General features: G+C 44.8%; 1 protein-coding gene across 5 annotated transcripts in view; it reads right to left on the minus strand.

The window, feature by feature from the left end:
• Nucleotides 1-18,208, minus strand: part of C8H2orf88 (chromosome 8 C2orf88 homolog) — a 28,696-nt gene extending 10,488 nt beyond the window's left edge. The window contains exons 1-5 of one of the 5 annotated variants that reach the window (XR_003556097.2): nt 16,464-18,208; nt 15,267-15,347; nt 14,825-15,020; nt 7,020-7,292; nt 5,279-5,353 (exon numbers count right to left, since the gene is read on the minus strand). The gene's annotated coding sequence lies outside the window, so the exon portion shown is untranslated. Of the gene's footprint in view, nt 1-91; nt 187-5,278; nt 5,354-7,019; nt 7,293-7,339; nt 7,468-14,824; nt 15,021-15,266; nt 15,348-16,463 lie in introns of those variants that run through there. The other 4 variants (XM_027792329.2, XM_055812377.1, XR_008748439.1 and 1 more) reach the window with 4 other exon arrangements.
• Nucleotides 18,209-24,033: the final 5,825 nt, after the last annotated feature.

The raw sequence follows: 24,033 nt of genomic DNA on the forward strand, positions 1-24,033 counted from the left end.
CATCATCATCATCATCATCATCATCATCATCATCATCATCATCATCATCATCACCAGCCACATCAGCACCATCATCTCCTCCCCCACTCACACCGCTCCGCCGGGCGCTCCCCGCGGCACCGCCGGGGCGGCAGCGCTGGGGCTGCGGGGCGGGGCGCGGCTCTGACCCCGCCCCCGACAGCGCCCTGGCCCCGCCCCCACCTGGCCCCGCCCCCCCGTGCAGCGCCCCGCCCCCGCCGGACCGCAGCGCTTTAAAATGCAAACAGAAACGGGAAAAAACGGGAGGGATCAACGCATCCCCTTGGGGTCTCGCGGGGGGGGAGGGGGTCGGGAGGGGGGAATTAGCCTGTCAAAAGCTCCGGGGGTGGGGATGGTGCGTTGGGCCCAGCCCACACCGAGACATGGAGCCACCCGTCAGCCAGCGGGTGTTAATTACCAGTGAATATTAATGTTAATTACTGGTGAATATTAAAGTACAGGACAGCTGGGGCGAGGCCTGAATGAGCTGTGCAGTAACAGAAAAATACTAATTACACCAAAGCTTTTTAACATACACTCCCACCCGAACAGAAAGCTTCCTGAATGAAGGAGCTGAGCAAATGAAAATTATACTCTTAATTTTTTTTAAAAAAAGGCGATGCTACAAAATGAAAAATACTTCCCCAGCGAGGCCGTGAGCAGACATCCCATGCTGGGTGAAGTGTCCTTGCTCTGGGGGAGCGCTGGCCCATGGCCACCACAGGTAGCACAGCACGTGCCCAGGGGGTCAAGGTGTTCAAGGTGGGCTGGGAGCAGCCTGCTCTGGTGGCAGGTGGCCCTGCCCAGGGCAGGGGTTGGGACTGGATGGTCTGGGAGGTCCCTTCCCAGCAGCCAGCCTGTGGTTCGATGCGCTGTTTGACACCAGCTGTAGCTCCATGTGCGGCTCGGGAAGGAGCCGGCGCTGCCTGCAGCCAGGGGTCCGTGAGCTCTGCCCGTGCCAGCCCCCTCGGTGGGGCTTGAGCGGGTTTAACCTGGAACAGGAAATTTAGCTCTTGCCCATGATCATCCAGACATGTTCTTACTTAAATTAGAATTACTTAGAATTGAGATAAGCCATTTGCCTAGTTTTGGTGGCCCTGCCCAGGGCAGGGGGTTGGGACTGGCTGGTCTGTAAGGTCCCTTCTGACCCAGCCAGGCTGTGGGTCTGTGATTTCAAAACGCTGCCCTTCGGCGGCGGCAGCACGCTCTTCAGACACCTGTGCTGGCCCATGGACAAACCTTCCTACGCGCTGAGGCAACGGTTCTATCGTTGAGTAGGTTTCTAACCTATTTCCAGCTAGGCATCTGCCAGCCAAGGAATTTATTGTGTTATCAAAGCCAAAGAAAACACTACGTTGGTAATATAAGTCAAGAAAAACGTTATTATAAATGTAGCTGCTGGGTCACATTTAGCCCGTTGCATGGCTGTGACCAAGCCCAGGCGGGGCCGTGGGGGACTGGGAGAGCAGAGGCACGGGAAAGCACCCCACAGCCCCCTGGTCCCTGCTGCTGGCCCCATGACCGGCACCCCCAGCCCCCCTCCCTAGCCCACCAGCCCAGGGCAGGGAGGGCAGGCGCCCTACACCCTCACATGCCACCAGCGGGACGTTACAGGGAAGGCTCGCTGCTTACGGCTATCGCGACCGCTTGACAGCACCGTGCAATATGACACTCATCACCTGCAAACAGTCCATCCGTGAATAAATAAAAAAAACCCCCAACTTATTTTACTAATTATTTCCTTTGGGGCCCGGAGAAAGCATTCAGCTGACAAGTGCTGTGCATGGAGTTTGCCTTTGCTGTGTCGCTTCATCCAGCTCTGACGGGAACCGCGCTGCCCTTAGGGACTGAAGGGAGAGTTTCTGGGGCTGGGGTGCAAGGAGGGTGCAAAGCTCGACCCTCACCGCCGGCCTCCTGCCAGCTGCAGTTCCCAGGGCAACCTCAGGTACCAGCATCAGCTCTGGGTCCTCACACGGGCTATTTTTCAGGGGTGTGTGCCCCAGCCAGGAGTAAACCCCTCGGGAGCTGAGCCTGTGCATGCAAGTGTTCCCAGGAGCCTGCTTTCGGAGCTGACCCAAAGCCTGTTTCAGGCCAGCGGCACTATTACCCTTTGATTTCAAGAAGCTTTGACCGAGGGCCCGCTGACCTGAGTAGATTTTGATCAGATGTTTTTCTTACTGCTTTAGTCTGCCTCTGGGTGGCTGGGGGAGCAAATCAAATGAAATCATAGCCCTGAGAGTGAAAACAAGACGGCGTACTGGAAAGGCACCATTACCTTGCATTAACACAGTGGTATTATTACAACTGTGATTTTTAAACTGTATTGAAACAGTTTTTAATATGAACTTCCTAAGTTATTAATATCTTTATAGCGGTTTATGGCTACCATGCTCTTTTTTAGTCTAACCTGGTTTCTAACACAAGGCTCCACTTCCAACTTCAGCTTTGAAGCGAGTGTAGTTCCCACCAAGCAGCTTTGAGACGCGGGGCAGACATTTCACAGGCTGCCCTCCTCTGCACGGCACATCACCAGCACCCGATTTGATCGCTCTGTTATGTCCCAGCGGATAATAACCGCAGGGCACGTGTGCAGCACTCGCCTCCCCATCTCACATCCGACAACAAACCGTTTAGTCTGAGCAGCAGCACTTCAATGTAAAGCAAGGGGGGATGACGGGGAGTTAAGAAGAAGGAGATACATGTGATGGGAATTTCGAGCTGGTATTTATTTCTGGGTGCCAAAATGTATTTAATATTTTATTAGCTGTGGAGTATGCAAGACAGCTTATGCTGTTTGGCTCAAGCAGAGCAGTCAGTCTTTTTAAATGCGGAACATCCATTTGAAATGATTACCACCAGGCACAGACCAGGCAGTCGATGAAATATTTAGCTCATAAAGCGTTTCAGGGTAAAAGGCTGGGGCCAGACACAGGTGCTGTGCTGCTGAAAACCATGGTGCCCAAATCTGAGGTAGCCCAGCCCCAGCACGGAGGCCTCCGAGGTGCAGCAGTTGCCTAGAGAAGGGGCTGCGGGGTCCCCAGGGTACCCTACGCCCTGCCAGGGCACAGGAGCCCGTGCCGTGCGTGGACTGCTTTGGGAGGACACAGGCACCAAAGCCTTTCCTGGGACTCAGTTTCCCAGCTCATGCTGCCTCTTTCACCCCTCTCCCCAGCTGGAGCAGCTGAAAACACTTTCCTGTACGGGTAAGGAAGGAACTCTCCACATGGAAGACATTGTTTTGAACCACGTTTGATGTTTTTGTTCCAAAAGATCTGGTATGTATTTCATTAGCTATTTTTACTAGTTATTTACTTATTAGAGTTTGTTAGATCTTCTTATAATAAAGTCCAAGCCCTGTAAACGCTTGGCATGCCCTGCTCGGGTTGCACGTGTTCACCTCAGTGGGGGAAAATTGCTGGGATGTCCCCTGAGCGGTACAAGCACTTCCCGATAACAAGGTGCATGCAGCGTAAATACATTTACAACAGGAGGAAAATGGTGCAAACTGAGCCATGGAAATTACTGGATAAGGCCAGTATTGGCACTGCTGGAACGGTACCCAGCTGCCGGGCTGGGTGATAGCAGTGCTGGTGTTTCAGAGGAATTTCAGTAAGAAATTGCTCAGCTACTACTTTTGGTGTAAAATTTGTCACATACCAGCCTCTGTACCAGAAGGCAAACTTTTAATGAGTTTGTCCCGGGGTAACTGGAAAAATGAAATCTGGTTTCTCCCTCCCTCTGATACGATTGGACAGTTCCTGTCCTCATCCTTCCACCTGCCACCCTCCACGGCTCCTCCACATCCACAAACCTCTCCCCCTCCAAGTCTTCAGCTCCTCCTCTGTGCCCCGTAAACCCGCGCTATCCTATGCTCATTTCTGTACTACTTGCATCCCCTTCTGCTGGGCAATACCTCAGCTCTCTCCCTTTTCACCTGCGCCCAATGTACAATAACTCCAGAGCTTCTTCCTCACGTTCTGAGCGGTGCTGGGTGCTTGGCTGGGTGGGCAGTGAGCAGCTCTGGTTTGGACTAGGTGCTGCCCAGGTGGTCCTGCACGCTGACAAATGCCAGGTCAGATTCTCCCTGACTTTCTTTCAGAAAGCAAGAAAAAAGAATTATTTTTCGCAAGCAAGGCTGAAGTTAATTTAAGAACCCATTGACATGGGATGTGGCATTCCAAAAGGGCTCTCAAGCACCACGGAGGCGTACTGGACCTGTCCAAACCCAGCCGCCAACTCAGTCCCTACTCATCAGTTGTACCTGTATTAGGATATCAGTATACAGCCTGAAGAGCTAAAAACCCCCAAAGTTTTTTCATTGACTAAAATCTCCTAATAATCCAAACGCCTGAAATTTTTACGTGGTGTGCTCTGACTGCCTTGCAACAAGGTACTTTGGTAGAATTTTAATATCAAACCCATGATGCAAAGGAAGTCTACTTCACTACAACAAACAGCTCTATAGGCTAAGTAAACACTTTGTAAATAAAGTGTTTTGTTGATGGGAAAGATGTTCCTCTCCTCAGCTATAGATTCTTCTGTACCTAACTCTTGTTTCGTTATACACTGCTCTTGCATTCTGCACACAGCTCAGATTTACCAAAGCCTTTTCTCAGAGCTCATATTTTCTGAAAATGTTTCCTCGATGTTTGCAACCACGTTGATTCAAAGTAATGCAAGTATAATTAGGGTATGCCCAAGCACACGCCTCGGAAATCACTCAGTGCTGCCCTAGTTTTCAGCTCCGTTGCTACCAAAAGTACATGACAGTGGTGATTGCATGTTTGCTCTGAACCTTGGGGCACAACATCGATTTCCAGATCATGATTATTTTTGATCCTCCTGCTCTCAAAAGAGGGTTTGATATTTTTTAAGTTTAGAATAGAAAAGAATAAAAATTTGAAATATAAAATCCTAATTCCACTTTCTTGCATGAAGGTATTCTGAACTTTTAAAATATAATGTTTAACCCGTTGTTATTGATATGGGTTTTCTTTTCTTTTTTTTGTTTTTTTAGTGTGCATAAACTGCTATAGCTCAAAGGAGAAAAACAACACGAACTGTCAGTATATTCCCTGAATTTCGTACACATCAATGAACCCCCTGCACTAGGTGAGAATAGCTGACGGTTATCATCAGTCTTGATCACGATCACAGTGAGATATTTGGGGAAAGACCTGGTTTTTTCCAAAAAATGGGGGAAATGCCCTGTTTAGCAGTAGAACTTGAAGCACGTGCTCAGTTTTACTCCTGTACTTACCCTTCAGTGCGTGCTGCAGCATTTCGGTGGGTAGGGGCTGAGCTGCAGTAGTTTGTTTCACCCAGTCACCGACACCTGCACAAAGACATTTGGAACTACTTAAGCCACCACATTTGCAGAAGTTTCTGTGAAGAAATAACATTATTTGCTTAGAACTTGTCTAGATGCTTACAAGTGATGTCTAAAAAGAGAATTGCGACAATACATGACGCTGTAAAGACACACTGCCCAGATAAAATGAGATGCAATGTGTGGGTATGAATTCTTTTCTCCCACAGAACAACTCTACTTATCTGTAATAAAAAAGAAGAAACCAGAAGAGGGGTTATAAAATAAATTACACCTTTCTATACAGCACAAATGTTTAGCCAACTGAATGCAATAGTTGGATGCCTTTGCTTCAATGTGTGTTAGCCATTAACCAAGAAATTAATAGCAAGTTTATAGCAGGAGTCTATTTGGGCAGTTTTAGGAATCTTTGAAACAAAAGTTAATTCACAAAGTGGATCCTGGTTGTTTGATAAAACCTGTGATATTTTCGAGAAATTACCTCATACTGCATCTCATTGAAATAGTGTTAAAAAGGACCCATTAAGAAAATACGCTGGGTATTTTGTAGAACAGACAAAACAAAGTTTACAAGGAAGCATTTGGTCAGAGAAAGCCCATGGAAACTTTTGTCCTTTGTCATCTGCAAGAAAAGGCCTGAAATGCTTTCCCTGTTTCTGCTTTTTAGCACAAACCTGGCACCTGTTTGTGATAAATCACCTTTATTTCATCCTTCATCATTTTTGTACCTCTCCCGTCTTATACATTTGTTTAGCAGATTTATCAAGAAACATTAATGAAACAGGGTGAATATTAAATACTTAAAAACATAGCTATCTAACATAGGTTACAGCTTTTGTAGCGCTGCTACGATACAAGAAGACACTTTCACCATAGCCTACATATAGCAAGGTAAAACCAGGATCAGGGTCTGGCATAAGGACATCGAGGGAAAAAACTTTGGGGCCAGAGGAGGACACCATACAGAACGTTATAGCTGTAAGAGGAAGAATGGGATTAATCAACGTTTGGATTATTAGTCACACCAGATGTAAGGTATTCTTCCTTCCTTCAAAAAACCGAGATGCTTTTGCAACGTAAAGCCTCATTTTATATGTGCCACTAGCTCAAGAGGTGTAACTTGGAGAAAAATGTTTTTTAAGCTAAAAACCCAAAATACTAAAAATTCCAGACTTTTGTAAGCATCTGGTGACTGGTAGGAATTAGTTGCACCGTGCGAGATTCTCCCAGGTTGCTCCAAAGCCTGAAGATTATTACAAAAGCCCTAATGCTGTCTTAATGCTGTTGGGGCTTCTCAGGTTGTGTCCCTACAACAGCGAGCAGTAGGCTCGCTGTGGCTCGCTGGGCTGCCCCCGCTCCCCAAGGGCTGTGCAGTCACTCTCTTTGAGTAAACAGTGAGCAAAGACACCTGAGGAATCCAGAAGCAGCCGAGAAATCTTTAAACCCAGTTCTGAGTATGAATTCTCATTTGAGATGACAGTTTTCCAGAACAGTGGAATTTCTCCCAGTGGGAAGAGGTGGATCGTTGCAGCTAGCGGGGGCTCGCTGGCGGCGTGCCCTGACCCGGGCTCTGTGCTAGGAGAGGACTAAGCTGTGTTCCGAGCACTGCCCTCAGCCAAGCCTACGGCTCATCTTGGTGCCATGGTGATGACAAGGGCTTTTTTAAAGTAACCTTTCTAAAAGGTGGCTCCTTCCGTGGCGCCTGCAGGAGCTGAGCCGAATCACCAAAGCAGCACTGCACGTTCAGCACGAAGGAGAAGCAGCAAGACATCCTTCCCAGGAGCTCTGGGGCAAGAGGCAGCTGGACCTTTCGCTTCAGGCTGTATATGGAACCGGAGACCGTGTTTGGCAGAGGGTCAGCAGTGAATCTGAACAGACGCTGTCAGCCTCTGTGCAGCCAGGCACCTCCCTGTGAGCGGACACCATCCTTACTCCATGTGCAGCACTAGAAAACATAAACAGGGAAAACAGAAGATACTAAATATTACTTACATTTTTGCTAATAAGACAGTACACCAGCCAGATAAATATCCCTAATATATATGCAAGTCTTCTTTTCTTTCTTCTTTTTTTTTTTTTTAAATCAATATCTGACGGCACTAAAACATGAAGCGCGGGAGGACATGCAAAGCGCAGTCCTGAAAACACCAGGCAGCAGCACAGCGAGGGGATTAAGCAAACATGGGGCATTAGAATATTGCAAAGAGGATCAAAAGAGATTTTCAACTGAAAAGCCACCCACTAGAATTAGAGTCAGCTGAGAAGCCAGCCAGACAGAAAGTGGGTAAATCCTTTACATTTAGATCTCTCCTAGAATAAACTCAAACTTTGGGATGTGCACTGCAGTAGGACACATCAGGCTTCCCTATGACACGAGGCTGCAAGCAATGCCATCTTCTTTCTACATTAAAATTATACCTTCCTAATAGTCAAATATTATCTGCAAAAAAGCAAAAATCACCTTGAACATGGTCACTGGCACACCAAAAACTAAGAACCCTGAGGACAGCAACAAAGGAGTAGCTTTACAAAAATCACCACGCAAAGGGAAATAATGCAGAGAAATAAGGGGAATTTAAGGACCTAATCTTCCTGTAACATTTCCTTCTCCAAAATAAAAATCCCTCTCAGGATTCCCATTCCAAAAAGGTACGAAAATAAAACATTAAGTAGGAAATTGCTTCGCAGCAGAGATGAAGACGCACATCACTGCACGTGAAGCTGGGGATCAGCAGAGCAGGGACATGGTGAGACCTTCCTCTCCCCAGCCTTGCAACGTCTGGGGACATTAATGTATGGAACGTGGAGAGGTAACGTGTTCCAGGGGCATGTTGTACCCACAGCTGTACCTTCATGTTTTCACATCGACATCAACATCATTACCAGCAACAACTGAAGAAGGCTAAAAAATATGAAACAGGAGTAACAGGCTTTGTATTTGCCCTGGGTTGGGTGGGGATGGAGTTAACTCCTCCACGGCAGCCCGTGGAGTGCTGCGGTTGGGATTTGGGGCTGGGATGGTGCTGATGACTCACCAGTATCCTGGCTGTCGCCAAGCGGTGCTCGCACAGTGCCAAGACTTTCTGTCCTTCCCACTGTGCCCCCGTGGAGAAGGCATTCAATGGAATTGTTCTGCGATGCTCAAGATGTCCTGTTTTCCCCCAGGATTAAAAGTTAATGTTTCCTCCTGAAATCAAATTACAAAGTCAAGGGTATTGGGGTCTGTGTATACCATGAATGACATCCATCTTCTTATTTTCTTCTTTGCTGTTACGTGGTTATATATAGCATTTCTACTTACGACCTCCAAAAAATGTTTATTGCACTTTGCTGTTTGGTCTATGCACTGTCATAAATTTCACTGTGTACAAGAGTCCTGATAATAAGATTATGCAGCTGAAAACCTCCTTCCACTGGAGGGACAGGAGCCGGAGAGCTGCCCCGAGCTGCCCAAAGAGGTGTCCTGTGCCCTACGATGTGCTCAGCAAGACAAGCTCAGGGAAAGGAGGAGGAAGGGGGGGACCTCCGTGTTTGTGGTGTTTTGTCTTCCCAGACAGTGGTTGGTTGTGCGTGCTGAAGGCTGCCTTCCCAGGGAGCAGCCAAACACCTGCCTGCCGACAGGGAGCCGTGAAGAAATGGCTCCTCTGCCCTGCTTGCACACCTGGCTTTGGCTTCACCTGGTGAGCCATCTCCATCTGCACCCACCGGGCTTCTCACCTTCCCTCTGCCTCCTCCGGCTCCATCAGGAGGTGGCAGGGTGTGAGCAGCCAGGTGGGTGCCTGGCTGTTGGCTGGGGCCAACCCACCATATGATTTCATCCCAGCTGTGTACAGAGTACATCACCCTGCCCCTAAGAACTACTGTGTTCCCTGAAACATGCTCGTCATGTGTTTTCATGGACAAGCCTACAGGCATTTAGTAGGTATGAAATGGAAAGTTTTTCCTGGTACTTGTAGTAACTCCCCAAAGCACCTTCGCCTACATCAGCTTCTCAACCTTGAGAAATTCAGGCACGCAGACCTGTGAAAGGGCCGGCTCTTGCTGCCACGGGAGCAGCTGCAATGTCTCTGGCTATTTTAAGAGCCTGGCCCATTTCTCTCGGTTCTCCTCGAGGGCAGGCATGCATCCCCCTCCCTTTAGAGGATGCCTTTTGTGTCGTTTGTTGCTCAGCGGGGCGGGGGGACCACCGCACCCCCACCCCACGGTGCAGGCTGAGCCGCTCAGTGCACTGATGCGGTGGGCAGAGAGACCGGCTCCCTCTGAGCCCAGGGCAAATGGGTTTCCAAATGGGAAATGAGCCAGAAGATGCCTTAAAAAGAAGCTGGGGTAGAAACTCCCTCAGAGGCTACATTAGGGCAAGGACAGGGGACTGAAAGAGTGGGATGCGGGGGATACGCATCCCTCGGGGAGATTTACGGGTGACTGGATCGGAGCTGTTGCTGCTGAAGACTTTCCCAAAACTGCCTGGCTGGCTGCGATCAAACCCTAGGTGCTTTCTCTCATACACCGACATCACCTTTTGCAGCACAAATGTTGAATAAATTCCTTTATAAAGGCACAAAATTACTTCAGCTGTCACCGAAATGAGAAGATAAATTTGAAATTATTTTTCAGAAGAGTCTAATCTGCTGACAAAGAACTGTCATCGTGATTGCAGCACATAATAAATATTTTGATACCTACAGACATTATCCAATACCTAAATGATCTAATTATCTTATCTGAGCTACTATCCAATATTAGATATCTTTTCCACTGTATGAAGAGGTTTTCAGCCGCATAATCTTAAAATCAGGACTCTTGTACACAGTGAAATTTATGACAGTGCATAGACCAAACAGCAAGGTGCAATAAACATTTTTTGGAGGTCGTAGAGAGAAATAGTGCATATATAACTACATAACGGCAAAGAAGAAAATAAGAAGATGGATGCCATTCATGGTATACACAGACCCCCATACCTTTGACTTTGCAATTTGATTTCAGGAGGAAACATTCACTTTTAACATGGTACAAGTAATTTATCCCGGGGGGAAAAAACATCTTGAGCATCGCAAAACAATTCCAGTGAAATAAATGTCAGTTATGGATGGTCTGTGTAACTGTTAACTCTGCGCTGAGAGATTCAACGGAGCATGAGGGCACATTTCAGAGGCTCTTTTAGGATAGAGCCTAACGTTCTGCTTTCAAATCTCAGTTTTTCCAATTTCTAGTTAAATTTATGATCTCCATTTCTGCCTTAATTACAGCAGTGTGAAGAATATTTTAGTTGGAAGACCGAGTTAGCATAAGCTTGCTACACACTTATTTCATTAAAGCAGGGCTTTGAAGAAAAGCTAATTTTGCTTGCATATAGAATAGGTTTTATGACTGAAAAGACTCAAAGTATTTGATCTGATAATATGCATGATTCTAAATAACCCTTTGAAGCTTATGATCAGCTGAAAAAAAATTGAGCTGGTGTGCCACTAGTATATGATGTGAACTAGTGAAGTGTTTGTGGAAGCTTTGGGACAGGATAAAACTAGGATTAGGAGCTAGGTTTTAGTAGTCAGTGTCAATTGAGATCTAGTGCTCACCTTTGACACGTGTAGGTTTGGGACTGGCAGGGCCTGCTGTGCTAAGCCAGGGAACGGCTGGATGCTAGAGCAAAAATGCACATCCAGAAGTACACTGCCAAAGCGCACGGAGAGGCGATGCCGAAGCACTGGCCTGCAAATAGGGCTTAGACCGGAGGATAAACAGGCTCTAAGGCAAAAGCGAGTTTATAGGGGCCTGCCAAAAAAACCAACCCCGAAGCTACAAAATTTATAGCTGGAAGTTTAGTGGTGGTAGCTCCAATCTCCATCCATTTTCCAATAAGCTTTGGCTTACAAAAAAGCACAACTTGGCTGGTATGAACCGATGCTGCCTTTTTTCTCTGAGCAGAAATGTGCATGAGAAAAATGTTGTAAGGTGGTATATCATAATTAAACCTGTCTGGATCAGCCCTTGGCTGTTGTAGAGCACATCTGTCAACAAACATCAGGCATCCCATATCATATCAGTTTGGGATGTAGTCCCAGGTTTCAACAAGGGAACAACGGCACAGATATACATAAATATATATATATATATATATATATTTGGTTGGGGTATTTTTGTATGCTAATAACCTACTATGATCCAATAGCTCAGGTCTTGAACTGACTTTTGGCATAATGTCATACAGTTACTTTTTGATAAAGCAGTTCACATAGGAAAGGCGGTATTATCCCTGAGAGACAAATGGATCACAAAAGATCCGGGAAGGCCATCCTATCCCCGGTGATCTGCCAGCAACCCTACAGCTTAATATCGGAACTTCACTCCTACTAACTGGAATAACTTGTCACTCTCCTTCTGGCTCTCCTTTCTTCCTCTCGCCCCCACATCAAAGTCTGCTTTTTGATGTTTGAATTAAACATTGTTCATCTCACACAGCTCGAAGTTCAAGGTCCTACTTGTATGGGGCATGACATCTTACTAGCCGGAAAAATTTAGTCAAATGCGGGCTCTGTGATGAGAGGCCAACAACTCATGCCATTTCCACAGCAAAACTTGTGTCACTCAGCTCCAAAACAAGCCTGCATTTAGTGAGCTAAAGGAGCTGTTCAGTGGCTGGGCCAAGAGCTCACAAACACACACGGCCAGACAAATTCTTTTCAGCAAGCGTCAACAGCACACAGACAGACAGACACGCATTTCAAGCCTCAGTTCTTCTGGATCAGAGAGGATGAATCAGGATGAATAGTTCCAGCCAAACAAGAATATTGAGTATTTTCATCTATCTCACGTACGAACAGCATCACATACTATCGGTAATTAAATAACCGCTTTATGTCTACGACCTGGCTGCCTGGCTGCTTACGGAGCTCTCGTCAGGGCACCGTCTTGGAACATCGTACACACTGTTCTCACCGCTGTCCTCCCAGCGGAAAATTATATTTACTTTTTACCAGTGGAGAAACAAGGGACAATGAGGGGGAACGGGCGGGGAGGTTTGGAAGATGCGTAGACTTATCAGTGTGTGCAGTGACGGGCTGCGCGGAGAGCTCCAAGCTGGTGCTGGGCACGCGTAGCTGCGTGGTGCTGCACGGCTCTGTGCTGCAGCGACAGCAGGGATGCTGCAGCGACAGCGGGGATGCTGCAGTGACAGTGGGGATGCTGCAGCGACAGCTAGGATGCGACAGCTCACCTGCAGCCCGCTCCGGTGTCTGAACGTAGCGTTGCTTCGCAGGGTGCAGGGATGCCCAGCAATGGCAGGCAAAGAGCTGCTTGCATCGAGAGGAAGAGTAAGGTCTCTGTTTAAAAATTAGTCCTTCTACTGCTGTTGGTGCTGGGTGGGATAATACTAAAATGATTTGCCCCGGGTCACCCAAACGACTCAGAACAGAAAAAGAAAACTGACCCTTCGGTTTTTTGTAGTCACTCCTTAGAGCAAGATTTCATATAATGGAGTGATAAATTCATATTGGCATAAGTGACAGTATTATCTATGATTTCAGTAGAGCCAAGACCCAAGTTTTAAGATTTCAAAACCAAGTAACCTTTCTTCCTTGCCCAAACCGACCCTCTGAGCTTTGCCAGTCATGTTTTTCTACTCCAAAAGAAAGATCCCAGGCCACTGCACGTTGCTTATGGCTGTAAACAACTTGCTACCCAGTTTACTATTGGCATGATTTTAATTGATAAAGGAGTTTGTAAGTTATTTTTTTTCTAAAGCCTTTTGACAGAACTGATTTAAAATATAGATAGAAACCTACTGTAAATACAAATAACTTTGACTGAAGATGGGTCTGTTGAATTTACTTCTGAGATTCCCTGCACGCTTACAATACAAGTGCTCTATTTCAAACAAAATGACAATGACAATAAATTAATGACTTGTGTTAGTGAATCTAACATATTATTTCATGTATATCACACACACTGTTATGATATCCTGCCATCATGATGTGTGTGATGTTCATATAACAACACAGTTAAGAAGAGAATGGTCATCACCTTTTATATGAAGTGAGGGAAAAATGAGAAACATTTCTTGCTTGGAAGGTGCTTGTTTGGAAATAATTTTGAAACACTAGCTCTTTCAGGAAAGGCAGCAAAATATCTCTCCTGTCATCTTATAAGAGTAGCCTGTGAGCCACATTAATCATCTCAGATTGAAACTTCCAACAATATACAGAAGAATTCCTTCAGTATTATTAGAAGTTACAATTTTTATATGTGTTCTTAAATTAATTTAAGCTTCACCTGCTTCAAACACTACACCCCAAGTAATAAGTGCTATAGCAGGTCATTTGTGCTCAGGGAATTATTTTTGGAAGAAGCTCCTGCTTGACGCAAAAGGGCAAAGGCCACTGGAATTTAAAGCCAAGAATTGCCTTCTCTTGGGGCTTGAATCTACACAGCCTGTGGAAGCCCATATGATCTTTTAATTCAAAGGATTTCACTAACACTGTCTTTGGAATATTTTGTCTTTAGTGACATTTTGCCAGGTTTTATTAGTATTTACTCATGGTTTTGCGTATGGGCTTGTTAGAGAATGGAATTGCACACAAGATTTGGTGTCTTTCACCAGCACTGTGACTTCTTTGAGTCTTTATTATGCTTCAAATTTAGTACTGTTATTTCATCCTTTGAAAGCAAAAAAGCCACTTCATGCTATAAAACCTCTGCATTTGACTCTGTCAGTATTATAGGCATGAATAAAGAATTTTGTCAAAAAACGCTGGCATCTCTTTGGATATTGATACAGCCCCTTTCTTCCCCCTAGCAGAAAACTAGAAGCAAGATTTTGTGCTCCTTCTCTGCCCCTACTCCAGCGGATTTCATGGTGTTAGAAATGTTTACGTAGGTGTGTTGATGAACTCTGTGCTGCAATAACATCCACACACACCCTTCACTCCCAAAATCAAGACCCCAAACACCCAGCGCTGCAGCAGTCGTGAAAAGACATTTTGGAAGATTTCTCAAAGGTGTCACCGTGTGTTAGTCAAGTGAACAAAGTCTGTTTATTTGAGCTCTGAAACATTTTTTTTTAATTCCTCAAATATACTCCTGCTGTTCCTACAGACATGCATGTAGCAGATGGAAAACGCATTTATTCGAGCTTAGCTCCTGAACGCCGAGCTATGCGGCTGGCAGTATCATAGGTGGCGGCGTATACACTGGGTGGATACTACGCCCCTGGGTAGCAGCAAAAATAACGTTAGCTTTTTCTTTTACCTTGTGAGGAAAGGTAGATCTAAGATCTTGTACAGAAAATCCGTCTGTTGATACAGCCTCACTTTTGAGAAATTTTGGGTTCTTATTTGCTGTTAAATTACCTTGGAGGGATGTCACTGATAACGACATTTAGTATCGTAATTATCACCCTGGTAAACTCAAGTGTGGTATTGGAAACCATTGCGTGATTTTTAAAAACTTAGTAATACATTGTGTAGGCAAACCTACCCTGTGCAAACTTCTTTCTAGATGAAAGAAACTTGCATTTAGTGGAAACAGCCAGCACCACCCACAGCAGGATGATTTCGCGTTGCTTTGAAGAACCGCGGTTCTTTCAAGGGTTGGGCATCGCTGAGCTGGAAGCGCTTTGGGAATCGGGCTTCCATTCTGCTTTCCAGTGGGATGTACAGGGCAAACTGCTCAGCTGCGAGGAATGAACACAGTCAGCCAGAAGGAAGTACTGCGTTAATTACAAAACTTACAGGGGTTTATGTTTATTATACTTAAAAAAATAATAAAAAATTCTTTAAAGAGAAAGCCACTGTGAAGAGCTCAATTAAAAACTTCTGTTCAACTTGCAGGTGATTTTTGTAACTTCCAAATACTGGTGTGCAGAATGGGTAAATGTAGGACACCTTTAGTTTATCTACAGCTGTATAATCAATGTTACCTGGTCTGAAATATTGTAGGCGTTTGCAGAATATTGTCGATTACTCCATCTTAATAGAAACAAACTCCTCACGGAGTAACCCTAGAGAAGGGAAACAAAAATGATACAGGGCTGAAACACTAATATTTAAAAAGCAGAGCTATTTGCTATAGAAAAGAACGAACACAGTAAATTACCTTTAACAGAGGAGGCAGATAAGAAATTGCCACTTTCTATTTCTCATAGAAAAAGTACAATAGACTATATAATGGAACAGAAAGAAAGGAAATTCTATCGTGATAAAAAGAGAAATCTCTTTACCTAAGACATGATCAGCCCACAGGAGATGCTGCCATTATAAAGGATTCAGAACACCTAGACTGACTGTAAATGCGCACCTTAACGTTTGGAAAGGATTTTTGATGCCCTGCTTTGACGCTGAAGCCAGTCCTTAGCAGAGCTCCAGGTGACAGATTATTCTGCAGGCTTCCTGAGATTTCTTGAGGATTACACCATTTCCTAGTGCCTATGATTTTGGCAAAGAAAATGAATTTTACAGCAGCCTTGAGGGACCTGGTTGTATGGCTAAATACATGCATGTTATCTCTGATGTCACAGCCTCAATCAAAATTGGTGGATTATTAATTAAACGGCAGAAAAAAAGAAAAGCTGGTATTTCATAGAACACGTGGCTTAATGGCAGTTTCACTGGAAAGCAAAAGAAATCGGTGAAAACCAGAGGAGGGAATGGGAAGGGGGGAGCAGGGATCCCAGAAGCACAGCTTGCATCCCCTTAGCCATGTTCCCCTTTACACCTCTGGGTGTAGCCACGTGAACGTGACAACAAGGTGCCCATAAATATTAAGGAACTAGCTATTAGTAAGCACAGAAATATGAATTCACTGGCTGTTGATGCTTAGAATGGCTGAATTAGATCCAATAATATAACCCTGAGAGCCAACAATGAGACTTTTAAATTATTACATTGAAATGTTTATTTAATGACATTTATTTACATTTTAAAACTAATTAAAATACAATTCAGTTCAAGAAACCTAATTAATTAAATAAAATAAATAATCATGTCTTTACGAAAGCGGAGGAAGCTTACCAGGCTCGTCCGAACTGGAATGAAAATAATCTGAATTCTTGGGTCTGAATTCTGGGGAAGAAAAAAAGTGAGGAAAGTTGCTCCCCAAGAAAAGCTCGGATACATACCTTGTCCCGAGAAGAAGTCTGACCTTCCCTCACATTAAAGCTTAAATAACACACTTCAGGCTCTGTCCGTTCTGGGTGACTGAGCAATGGGTTTTTACCGTGGCCACAACCTGGGGCTGGGAGAAGAGGAGCTGCTGTTCCCGTGCTCGGTACCTCTGATTGCAGGAACCAGGGAGCTGCAGGCTCCCCCTCTGCAAGGCCCTCCTGGGCTTAGGAGTGCTTCTGGCGTGTGTTCTTGTGCTGTCTCCTTCTACACTGAACGGAAAACTCCCCAGGCACCACGCTGCGAGGAAGCTGAAGTGAAAGGCACCTCTGTACCATCAGCTGATTTTTCTTTTTCTGTATGGAAAGAGGAGAAGTTTGGCCAGGCTGCTGCAACCCTACAGCAGGTATCCCTTCTGGTGTCGGGAGATCCTTCAACTGCGTTTCTAGTAAGCGTGCTGTTGCCCTTCCTCCCAGCACGAGCATCCTTCCCGGCACGCTTCGGTCCCAGTGACCAATGCCTTGAAGCTGCCTTCCTAGCAGAGAAAGGCTGAGCGAAAGGTTTGCTGTGATTCACGCACCGTGCATGGCAAACACGCTGCTTCCAGAAGAAAGAGGTTCAGAAACCATGATGGCCATCTTGCATGAACTGCACGTTAACGCCGGTTCTCCAAGACCCAACTCTACCCCAACAACTGGCTCTAACGCATTGGCTTAGGAAGACGGCGATTTTTCAGGACCAATATCCTCTCTGTAGATGCTGCACACATTCACTCTGAATTTTAGGAGATGTGGGGACTCTTACCCAATCTAACTGAAGAGAGCACATGTGGTACCCAGCTGTATGGAGGGACTACTGGCGGCCGTGCTTTTCTTGCAATCTACCAAGCATGGATGACAGCATTACACTGAAAAATGCTTCTTGATTAGATTCTCTCTACAAAATAAAGATTAAATTCTGTGCTGTGCAGTGGTAGTTGCTGGTACTGTCAAGAGTTCCCATGAGTTCGCACTTACTGGGCTGTCCTCTCTCGCTCTGGGCTAACGCAGCTTGAGGCCATTCAAAGGGCTTCCTGAAACACAGCACACCGTAACACAAAAATAATGTAAAAATAACGCAACAATAACAGCCTGCCCCTTGCGACACGCCTGCCTGCGTGTTCGGTGCTACTCACAGTAGGGGCTACAACATTGGCTATCAGCTTTCCCTTTTTCATTACACTTTAGTAGTGCTGAATGGCTGAAAGAGCAAACTAAATTTAACCCTATATAGCAATGTGCGGCCAATGAGCTGCTAATTTTATTTATGATTAATAGATTAGATTGTTAATTTATATCGATATCAGCTGACACCGAATCTTAGCCCAAAGTGCAAGATATGCCTGTCACTAAATAATTAGCATTTCTAAGCACAGCACTCTTCCTATAAGAACAAGTACATATTTCATACAATTCCAAATACATGCTGAAATAAGTAATTGCTTCTTATTATTTTGATAGACCTTATTTCTGATAATAAATGTATACCATTCATCACGTAGCACAATTCTGGAAAGTATTTAGTGACATTCTGGTCCTCCTAGCTAATGCCTGATTCATTGACGTGAGAGAAGAAAGGCAATCTCTTATTAAGCCAATCAGTGTAGTAATTAACAATGAGCAAGCTTTTGAGCAGAGAACCTGCTCTTTTGGTTGAATGTCTAATTAAAAGCTACATATATATGTACACACACATGCACACATACCCTGATAGCTACATATATATAAACATAATATTTTTAACACAGTTTAAACCTAGTGAAACATTTTCTCTCTACCAAGTTATTAAAATTTACCACACTGCTTTCTCAAAGTTATTGATATAAATCATTAGATACATCAGTCAAACTTTAGAATTAGCAAGGCAGCCAACCGCACAATTCAATAGTTATTAATTAATTTTCCTTTGGTCTACAGGCTTTAAACAAAATGACAAAACGCTTCAATTTCTTAATGTTGAGACACTTTGATAATTTGTAGAATGTATAACGAAGTAATTTGATATCGTCAATTTTATTTCTATTTTGCATTGCATTCCTAATTGTATCATCCATCTCTTTTAATCAATATGCACTAGAAAGCCTTAAAGGTTTGGTCAAAATACCGTCTTTTTAATTGATCTTAAGCTTGGCTTTGGTATGCAGCAAGACACTTTGTTCCTTATCTGCTAAAACTTCTGAGACAGCCGTGAACTACTGCTTGAAGTTCCTCTGACCTGTGTACCCAAAATATCCTGTTCACTTGACATAAAAAAGCTTTGTGTAGTTTTACACTGTCAGTAGCATACGAACAACTCTGTATCTATTAATCTGGGTATCATAGGAATATTTTTTTTCCTTTAAGTCTTCCAGATCTACTCATGAAAAGCCATTCTCTAGCCTTTATTATCAGGAGTCCGCCCATTCCAGCCAGCATTACTCTATCATATGAGTTACATCTTGCAAGCACCCTTTCAATTATTTGCATAGTCAATAAAGAATATAGAATCTTTACATCATTTCTGCAAGAATAGGACTTATATCCATCGATATGGTGATAGTCAGACTCTGCTACGAGACTATGAAGATTTAATTCCCAAGTGGTTTTATATAACTGCAGAGTGGCAGAGGGAGTTTGAAAGTCTGTTGGTGAAGGTAAAAAAACCCAAACAGCCATTTCCCTTGTGGTTTATCCTTGTCTCTCATCAACCAGCTGGCTGATGCTGCCAATTAGCAGGCTGATGGGGGAGAAAAGCTTGTGAGTCCCAAGAGAAAAACAAAACAAAAGCAAACTTGTAAATTTTTAAGGCGTCTGTCTTTAAATTGTGAGGAATGGGAATTGTCTGATTTTGTATAGAATACCTGTTAGCTTTTAAGCCATCTTGTAAAAAAACAAAAACAAAAACAAAAAAAAAGGGGGGGAAAAAGGGGGAAAAGGGAGATAAAAAAGGAAAAAAAATAAAAAGAAAATAAAAAGGGGAGGGGGGGAAGGGAAAAAAAAAAAGGAGGAAAAAGAAAGGCTCCTCTGAGCTGTGGCCCTCATTTCCCAGCGGATGCCGTTCCCGAACAACCCAGCAGAGGACAGGCCACTCATACCAAATCACCGACCCCCGGGGCCTAAAAACCCCTTGAAAGCATCGTGCCTTAGAGCAAAGACACGCGTTCTGGTAGCTAGTGATACCAAGGCGAAGTAATCTGGGCATTTCAATCACCCTGGTTGTGCAAATGCAGCGGTGAAACCTCTCCAGGCACGGTAACGGCTCCTTCGGGGAACGCAAGGTGTCCATCAGCGATGCACCGATTTTAAAAGACCTTGAAGAGGCATGTCAGGGATTCCAGATAGAAGCATAAAAGCTGCAATTTTAAAGAAAAGAGAGCATCCTGTAACAGAAGTAGAGCCCTTAGAATTAAACGGGTATGAACAGGGCTCTTGTATATGATTTATTCTAGGATACATAGGCACTGTAGCGAAGGCTGCAGAATAAAATCCTGAATACAAAAGAACTCAGAAAAACTGGCAGCTTTCACTAGAATTGCATCCTTCCTTAAGTGTTTTTAATGAGCCTAACGGGAACACATTTCCCTCTCTGCTTCTAAAGTTTATTTCCATTAGCGTATCTGGTTAGTTCTTGAGCAACACGTACTGGAATCTGTAGGAGAGGAAAATGCGCCGGGGCATTTTTGGCCCATTCCACCGGGGAGGTTACGCACGCCATGCACAAGCTGCGGGCAGGAAGGGGGCAGCCAGGAGGGCAGGAGTGAGCCAGAAGCCAAAGGGGACCCCGACTTCCCTGAAGCCAACACTCAGCAGCATCTCTTGGGCAAGCTGAGAGATGCATCACAGGCCACAATGGCCACAGCACCAGTTTGCCACCAGTTTTACCCGTTTCCCCCATTTTATCCATCGCATGCTTACACACCGCAGCCTGGGAGAAACCCCTTGGCAGGTCGGGCTCCTGACTGTCTCCATAGCTCCCAAGATGAGGAAATCATTCGCCAGACAGAGTGACGTTTTGTCCTGGTACTCAAACTGCAGATGCAGATCCAAGTATGTCCTGGGGGAGACCGCTCAAAATCCCAAATCCCTGAACATCATGTTTTTCCTGGGAAAGCAACCTGACAGCAAGAGTTGAGAAGGAATTGTGGCATATCCTACCCAGATGCCAGTACACCAGGGCATCCCTACCCTGCACCGTGCATGCCCTTTTCCCACATGGAATATGCTCTCTGATACCTGGAACTCAAAACTGGTGAAAACAAGATGAGCAAATTATTTTTTTTTTTTTTTTTTTTTGGCAACTTGAAGGAATTAAATGTCCATACCACCAAAATAAAGAAATAAATTTGACTTCCAGTAGCTGATAGAGCACAATGTTTAGAAGCTTACATATGATTACTTTTGTAGGAAAAAATAGGAATAGCGGAGGACAAACTGCTCTAGGGCATTTGTTACACAGCAGGAATTCATACCAGTTACAGCTTTCACATTTTAGTTCATGGCAATAAGTTCAATTTTAAAAGTGGTTACTTTTGCCTTACAGTAGCTGCAGCTTTAGTTTACGTAATGTTATTGGGATGAGGTTTTCATGGGGTTTTTTGTTACGTCAGGATTTCTTTCTAGGTGTTTTATAGACATGATATTATATCTGCTTTGAGGTTCCAAGTAATGCATTCACCTTGGATTCAGGTGGCTAACAGCAAGCACCGGGGGAGCTAAGACAGCTGGGTTCCTGGTTAAGCAAAACAGCCTGATTCCATTGCATGTAGTTACATCTCTGAATTTTTCTATTCAAATTTGACTATTCCAAGCAAAATTACTTCATAGACATGATTCCCAGCTTATGGCAGCTAAGTGAGAGATGAATCCAGTCCAAAAAAATTTTAAATGGAATTTTCTGTCTCTTTCAATGTGCTGTTGTTTAAACTGAAAAAAAGGTAGATTTAGATCAGGTGTTAGGAAGAAATACTTTACTGTGAAGTTGTGAGGCACTGGGGCAGGCTGCCCCAAGCAGCCCCGAGCAGCCTCGGCCCTGGAGGGTCAGGGTGGGATGGGGCTGGGAGCAGCCTGCTCTGGTGGCAGGTGGCCCTGCCCAGGGCAGGGGTTGGGACTGGATGGTCTGGGATGTCCCTTCCAACCCAGCCAGGAGATGGTTCTATGATTCAATTCTAGAAATTAGGCTTTGTGCTGACAAAAGTGAGAGGAAAAGGTGACTCAGAGTATCTTCCTCAGCAGCTCGGGAGGAATGTTACATCTTCCTTATAAGACAAACCAGGAGAGAAGCCAGTTGCTTCAGAGATAGGACTCGACTTCAATGTAAGCAGCAATCAGATTTACAGTGTTTTTCACAACACCTGTTTTTTCTTCAAGTTCTACCTTCTGAGGTAAATCACTGATGAGAACTGTTGCACATCTGTTAACAGAAAAATAGAAGAGTGGATTTCTGGTCCTGCAGCCTGTAAGGAATTGTTTGGAAATCTAGGCTATAACAGGATGAAGCCATCCGGTTTCTGGCAGGGTTATAACTCGTGTCCCTCTCCTTCATACCCCTGTAACTCTCCCTTTTCTCAGAAACGTCCTGGTTCCTTTCCATGTCCACTTGGTCCACCCCCAAAACAAGCTCAAATCCCACCCTGCTCCCTATCTATTTTTTCTGGGTTGCTGGCCCAGCAAGGGATGACACAATGTAGATGGTCCAGAGCTATCAGCGTGCTGAATAATGATGAAGAAGCACAAGCGAATTGGCTAATTTAATTAAAGCCTGCCAAAAAGGATGGGTAATGGTTGGGCTCCGCTTGCCTTCTCCTCAGGGAGGGCATTACTAATCTCCTTTTCCTCTACACAGTCACTGTTTTTCCATAAAACTCACAATAACGCAATGTCTTTGAAACCTCTATATCAGTCAGATTTGTTGGGGGTGGGTTTGGGGTTCTTTTCCTTCTTTCCCCCCCCCCCCCTCCCCCCCATGGTTTTCCAATGTGTACCAGGCCTCCTGGTGGAGGGGAGAAAGAAGAGGGGGAGGAAGAAGAGGAGAAGCTGACAGGTAGACAGACACGTGCCTTTTCCCTTTAGATAGGAACATTCTTACGCTGCTTGATTTTGGGGGCCTGAGCCATGATCTTTGGATAATTAGGATTGGGAATACTATTCACTATTGGCAGGCACGGCGGGTAGAATGACACAAATCCCAAAGTTGATATTAAAATGCCATAAAGTTCAGTAAGATGTGCATTTCATTTTTAACTCTTCTTTAGTTTTGCTGGTGGTAATGTGTTGGTCTGTGGTTTTTTGTTTGATTGTTTTTTTGCCAAATAAACTTTTGAAACAACTTGTACCTGGTCACTTTATCACTCACTTTTCTCACCTCTGTCACCTACTTCTGCAGTTACCACTTTTGGAAAAAAGTGAAAGACAGACAGAAAAACAAATTGCATATTGTATTACTGTTATCAAAGAAATCAGAGCCTTTGATAGCTCCTGATCAAGTGTGACTTTTTGCGCCCTCTTCCAAATCCTGGGAGTTTCATAGAAACGGAAAAGCTGGCAACAACAAAAGATGAAGAGAAAGGTGTGCTACTGACATCCTAGAGCGCTTCGGAGCGTGGGGATAGCAAGCGCATTTTATGAGGGAGATGGGAAAAAGTTGCTCTTTGTTACGCGGCTGTTGGTGAGTTCTGGGGTGCTCTGGTCACCCTTGGTGGGTAGTCCCCATGTCACCACTCCAGCTGCGCTCACTGCCTCCTATTTCTAAACAACGAGCAGAGGCATGGTGCTCGGTCGGATCCGTCGTAGCTGAGAGCAAGAGCCCGGGCTTTCAGGCTTACAGGAGAGGACTTTGGTCCTGCAGCCGTAAGCAAACGCCTCACAGAGGGGAGCAAAGGGGCCCTTTTTTTTGTAGATTAACGGAATCATTGCAGAAGACTGGGGAAGAAAAAAACCAAAACAAAACATGAAGTTCTGCATGCTCATGGTGAGCCAAAGTCGGAGTGAGAAGACCCTGGCAGGGAAGGAGCAGTGTGGCCGCTGCACGCCGGGCAAGCTGCTGCGGGGCGCATCCAGAGAGGGGTCCCCGTGCAGCAGACATTGCTTTGCTGAGCGCTTCTCTTGTCCCCTCTCCAACATGAATGCCTTACAGCCACAGCCTGCCAGGGCATTTAATTACTCTGATATTAAGACTACCACGTTATTTCCACCTGTTTATCGATGGGTCATTGTTCTCTCCTGGTGTGAAACCTGGTACCTGTCAAAGTTTCCTCCTGGGAGTAGATTCCCTTTTATAGACAGCTCGTTAAGTCATTCTGGTTTAAAATAAAATCGAATCAAAGAGTTTTATTATGGCATTCATGTCATAATATTAAACAAACAAAAAAAAACCCCAACCTACACTCCCAAACAATTCACCGACAGGGTCAGTGCTTTTCAAAAAGATTCTTACTCTGAATCATCCTATTCATTGTCCATAAAAACACATTTCCAGCACTTGAATCGCACTAAGAGTCTGTTTAAAACACATTATAGGCATGGCAGGCAGCCTCCGCTGCAAACCCAGATCTGTCCTGACTTCACGAGCCCG

The sequence above is a fragment of the Falco peregrinus genome, chromosome 8 (assembly GCF_023634155.1).
Source record: "Falco peregrinus isolate bFalPer1 chromosome 8, bFalPer1.pri, whole genome shotgun sequence".
NCBI classification, from domain to species: domain Eukaryota; kingdom Metazoa; phylum Chordata; class Aves; order Falconiformes; family Falconidae; genus Falco; species Falco peregrinus.